The sequence below is a fragment of the Parasteatoda tepidariorum genome, chromosome 9 (genome assembly GCF_043381705.1).
Source record: "Parasteatoda tepidariorum isolate YZ-2023 chromosome 9, CAS_Ptep_4.0, whole genome shotgun sequence".
Classification (NCBI taxonomy): domain Eukaryota; kingdom Metazoa; phylum Arthropoda; class Arachnida; order Araneae; family Theridiidae; genus Parasteatoda; species Parasteatoda tepidariorum.
Genome location: NC_092212.1, coordinates 51,313,364 through 51,319,363, shown reverse-complemented (window position 1 = coordinate 51,319,363; position 6,000 = coordinate 51,313,364). Strand labels below are relative to the sequence as shown.

General features: G+C 26.5%; 1 protein-coding gene across 1 annotated transcript in view; it reads left to right on the top strand.

The window, feature by feature from the left end:
- Nucleotides 1-3,378: 3,378 nt before the first annotated feature.
- The window catches only part of LOC107438918 (spectrin beta chain), a gene marked incomplete in the record, with an annotated part of 105,952 nt that continues 103,330 nt past the window's right edge, over nt 3,379-6,000 (top strand). The window contains 1 exon segment of the mRNA XM_071185528.1: nt 3,379-3,614.

The window sequence follows — 6,000 nt, the reverse complement described above, 5'->3', positions numbered from 1 at the left end:
ATTATTCGGAGAAAAAAAACGAATTTGCACACCGACAGGGTTTTTCACAGCACGGCCTATCTCCACTGAGTAATAACTCTCAGAACGGGGCGGTAACCGATGTTATTTACCAAAATTTTGTCAACCACACAATGCAACAGATGGCAATCCAATCGTATTTTTGTAAAAAAAAATGAAAGAAAAAAAAATTTGGGCGAAGTTTTCTGGTGATAATAATAATGATAAAATAAATTATTAAAATTCGTTCTTCCGCTTCAAAAGAATCTTGAAGAAGTATTGATATCTTAATTCCTATAATAAGCTTTGATTTACGATAAAAACGTACTATTATGTTTGTGAAAAAATAAATTATACGTAACTAATTTTGAGTAAAAAGCGTTTTTTTTTTTTNTTTTTAATTTTTTTTTTTTTTTTTTTTTTTTTTCCAAATGATCATAAAAGTAGAAGGACGAAAAAGAAATTTAGAGTGTTCCTTTTCGTTTCCACATTCAAGCTTCACATATAACTTTTCTTTTAATATTTTTCTTATATTCTTCATTTATTTTATATAATAAATCAGTCTTACCTGCACTAAGAAAAAAAAATATGATTAAAACTACCAAAATATGGTAAAATTTAACGTGTTTCCGGCTCAATGAGAACTCCAAAAGTTAGGTAACTTTTACCGAAGCTCCTTGATAATGATTTTGGTAAAATTGTCGATAAAATATGGTTTTATAATCTGTGATAAAATTTGGTAATTTTCTCATACCTTAGAGTATGGAATAAAACCATTTATTCGGTTAAATTTACTTTTAAGTTTCGTATTTTTTACTAAATGAGTAGTGATTAGAACTATAATTATAAAAACCAACCAGAATTTACAGTAAATCATTCTCATATGAATGGAAAAGTTACCGAATAAATAGTTTCAATACCGTACAAAGCCGTTTTTAAGGATGGACAGTGGCGTAGTTTTAATATTATGTGTAATGTTCCAGGAGGGTCATCGGTTCGATAACTGTCCATGCAGGTACAGAATATATATATATATATATTTTTTTTTTCAGTTTTTTAAATAAAATTTCATCCCTTTTTCTTTTCTTTTTTTTTTAAACTGTTATTAGTTATTTTTTTACTTATTATTCCCCCCTTTTTTTGCAATTATTTTTCTGACTAAATGATTTAAATGCGTAATAAATTATTTCGTTCTCGTATCTAGTTCTGATTTATGTCAGTATTTTTAAAGCTGTAAAGCACTTCGCGCAACTTATATATACTTAAAGAAAATCTNTTTTTTTTTTTTTTTTTTTTTTTAATATTTTCACGAATTTTTTTTTAAAGAGCATTTGCTATAGTTTCCTTCTTTCTCACTCTCTCCCTTTTTTTCACTTTTTTTTATTTTATTTTTTTTTTACGGAAAAACATTGTTTGACATAACTGCATAACATAACTGAAAAGTAAATTTAACGGAACAAATGGTTTTTATGCCACCCTCTCTAATATAAAATTATCAAATTGTATCGCATTTACCAAATTTTAGCAATTTACCAAATTTTATCACAGTTTATAAAGCAAGGTTTTATTATTAATTTCACCAAAATTATTACCAAAGCGCTTTGGTAAAAATGACTGAGCTTTTTAGTGTTCTATAAAGCCAGACACACGGTAAAAGTTACCATATTCTGGTAGTTTGACCATTTTTTTTTTCTCACTACACTTTTCCAGTTTTCACACAGCACTTCAGTAATTTTTGTTTCGAAAGTGATTAAAAATGAGAAAAACCTTGCGATGGCGTTTTTAGTGTAAAGAATATAAAACATCAAAATAGAGACTTACCATGGTTTAATCACATGGTTTAACAATGCCCTGAGTACTCAGGTAGGTCAAAAAAATAAAGGTTTTAATTTTAGAACGCTTTACTTCGGGAAAATTACCTATTCTAATAGGAATGAAAGCAACATAAATTTTTGTTAAAATTTATTAATATGTTTACAATCCAATGACTAGATCATAAGTTATTACGGATGTATGCCCTAAGCACTCTGGCTGGGTTGGGAAAAAATAAATATTTTAGTTTCGGAACGCTTTAGTACGGAAAACTCATCCATTCTAATAAGAATTTAAAAAAACGCTAATTTTTGTTAATATATGTCAATCCAATCATTAGATCATAAGTTGTTAAGAATCTTGCTTTTTTATTAATTTTGCGCTTGCTGCAAATGAAAACATTTCTTGATGAATGAATTTTTGTTAATACGTTACAATCCAATCATAAGTTATTAGGGATGTATGCCCTGAATACTCTGGTGTCGGAAAAAAATTAATATTTTAGTTTCGGAACGCTTTATTGCGGAAAAGTCATCCATTCTAATAAGAATTCTAAAAAAAACTAATTTTTGTTAATATGTGTCAATCCAATCATTAGATCATAAGTTGTTAAGAATGTTGTTTATTTATCAATTTTGCGCTTGCTACAAATGAAAACATTTCTTGATAAATGAATTTTTGTTAATACGTTACAATCCAATCATTAGATCATAAGTTATTAGGGATGTATGCCCTGATTACTCTGGTTGGTCGGAAAAAAATAAATATTTTAGTTTCGGAACGCTTTAGTACGGAAAAATCATCCATTCTAATAAGAATTTTAAAAAAAACGCTAATTTTTGTTAATATGTGTCAATCCAATCATTAGATCATAAGTTGTTAAGAATCTTGCTTTTTTATTAGTTTTACGCTTGCTGCAAATGAAAACATTTCTTGATGAATGAATCTTTGTTAATACGTTACAATCCAATCATTAGATCATAAGTTATTAGGGATGTATGCCCTGAATACTCTGGTTGGTAGGAAAAAAATTAATATTTTTGTTTCGAAACGCTTTATTGCGGAAAAGTCATCCATTCTAATAAGAATGAAAACAACGCTAATTTTTGTTAATATGTGTCAATCCAATCGTTGCATCATAAGTTGTTAAGAATGTTGCTTTTTTATTATTTTTGCATTCGGTACAAATGAAAACATTTCTTGATAAATGAATTTTTCTTAATACGATACAATCCAATCATTAGATCATAAGTTATTAGGGATGTATGCCCTCTGAATACTCCGGTTGGTCGGAAAAAATAAATATTTTAGTTTCTCAACGCTTTAGTGCGGAAAAGTCATCCATTCTAATTAAAATTAAAACAACGCTAATTTTTGTTTTTTGTGTCAATCCAATCATGAGATCATAAGTTCTTAGGAATGTTGCTTTTTTATTAATTTTGAGTTTATTACAAATAAAAACATTTCCTGATGCATAAAATTGTGTTTGAAAACGGTTGTTGGCAATGAAAATTGTTTGAAACACACAGGCGCGTGAAAGCCCATCGCTGAGATCATGCTGTCAAGGATGTCTTCGAAGTCATCATGTAGCGTCAGAAGCAGGGTAAACGCCTCGTCTCTCGAAACCAAAAATATCGCGTTCCTGACTCTAAATCGGGATATGTCCCCACCCTAACTAAAATCTTTTCGTGGACTAGTGCAATTTCATTTATGAGCGCTTTCATTCATTTGTGGCCCCTTATTTCTTCTTCACTAATTTCCTAATTTGGATATATACCTTGGAATACACTCTTTTTTTCATAAAGGTATGTTTGTTCGTTTGTTTGTATTTGTTCTCTGACTCATGGGCATTAATTTAGCATAATTAGAATTGGATTAGCTATACAACTTAGCATACCTGACAATAAGCATACTTTTATAAGCTTAAAATATTTACCCATTGTAAGATTTAATGTTGAGATTAAAGGTAGCTTTAATATAATAAACTCGTTTGTTGCTTAAAGAGTCTTAATACTCGTTATTTCTTTAACATTTTATGTATTTAGTTGAAATGCATATTTAAACTCACATGAAACGCATATTTAAACAAAACATAGCATATTTTAACTCACTATTATATTGTGTTTAAATTATTTTTCATTTTGTTGCCTTGAATATAATTTATTTCTTTTAGATTTTTTCTCCAATTTAATTTCATTTAAATATAATTAAAATTGAATTAGGCATACAACTAAGCATACCTGACAATAAGCATACTTTTATAAGCTAAAAATATTTACCTACTGTAAGATTTGATGTTTAGATTAAAGGTAGCTCTTATATAAAAACTTGTTTGTAGCTTAAAGGGTCTTAATACTCGTTATTTCTTTAACATTTTATGCATTTAGTTGAAAGATGTTAAACATAGCGTATTTTAACTCATTATTATATTGTGTTCAAATTATTTTTCATTTTGTTGCCTTGAATATAATTTAATTCTTTCAGACTTTTTTCTCCATTTTAATTTTATTTAATTATAATTATAATTGGATTAGGCATACAACTAAGCGTACCTGACAATAAGCATAATTTTATAAGCTGAAAATATTTACCTACTGTAAGATTTAATGTTCAGATTTAAGGTAGCTCTTGTGTAGTAAACTCGTTTGTTGCTTAAAGAGTCTTAATACTCTGTTATTTCTTTAACATTTTATGTGTTCAGTTGAAATGCGTTAAACACAGCTTATTTTAACATACTATTATATTGTGTTGAAATTATTTTTCATTTAGTTGTCTTGAATCTAATTTAATTCTTTACAATTTTTTATCCATTTTAATTTAATTTAATTAGAATTAGAATTGGATTAGGTATTCAAACAACTAAGCATACCTGACAATGAGCATAATTTTATAAGCTTAAAATATTTACTTACTGTAAGATTTATTGTTCAGATTAAAGGTAGCTCTAATATGAAAAACTCGTTTGTTAGAGTCTTAATACTCGTTATTTCTTTAACATTTTATGTATTTAGTTGCAATGTGTTAAACATATCATATTTTATCGCAGAATTATATTGAGGTGAAATTATTTTTCACTTATTTGCCTTGAATCTAATTTAATTCCTTACAATTTTTCTCCATTTTAATTTTAAATATCCAATGTTTTAATGTTATGTTCAATTTATTAGGCGTGACCTACATTTAGCAAATGCTTTTGTTGTATAAAGAGCCATGGTAATTTTTATTTCAGAGACATTTTATCAATTTTGTTGAAATATGTGAAAAATAAAATTGTTTAATGTAATGTGTTGAAATTATTTTTAATTAATTTTCTGAATGAATATAATATAATTCTCTACGATTTTTTCTTCATTTAAAGTTTAAATGTCTTCATTTGATGTTCGAAATTATCAAGTCTAATCTATACGTCTCAAATGTTTTTGTTGTTTAAAGAGACTTCGAAATTTTTAGTTTAGTAACATTTTATTAATTTTATTGAAATATGCCAAAAGTAATAGTATAATATAATATTATATTGTATTGAAATAAATTTTCTTTTCGTTTTCCTCAAAATAATTTAAATTTTAATGTGCTATATTTTAATTTAATATCGAAATTAAGAAAAGCGTAGCTTATTTTCCTGAGATCAGAGTTTTAAATAATAAAATGTAACTTATGTAAATGAAAGTAAACTCATAAATAAGACATAAAATTTCGAAAAAAATTCCATTAATTGATCTTAACTATTTATTATTGCATAAAAAGATCTGTTTTAATTTTTAGCATTTTTTTTACATATTGTAGTATGTTTTGTAGTGTATTTTTTATCATGTTAATTATGAAAGAAAATTCACATTGTTCCAATAATTTGATATTTATATGCCATAAGACTGTATAAACGGTTACCTGAATCATATTTCTAACATTTCTTATAATTTTTCATTGAAATTAAAATTTCGACCAATGAGAGTAAAACCAGTTATATTTTTTCGTCGACAATCACTTTATAAATGCTTACAAATAATAAAAAAATAAATAAAAAATTATTAAGTAATAAAATTATATCAAATGTTGTCCAATCTATCTAACGCTGGATATCAAGAGGCAGAATGTAGAAACTTCTGTTGTAGCTTAAGGAGTCGTAATAATTTTCAATTTTTTGAATTTCATATATTTTCTTGAAATAAGATAAAAATAACATATTTCGAATCA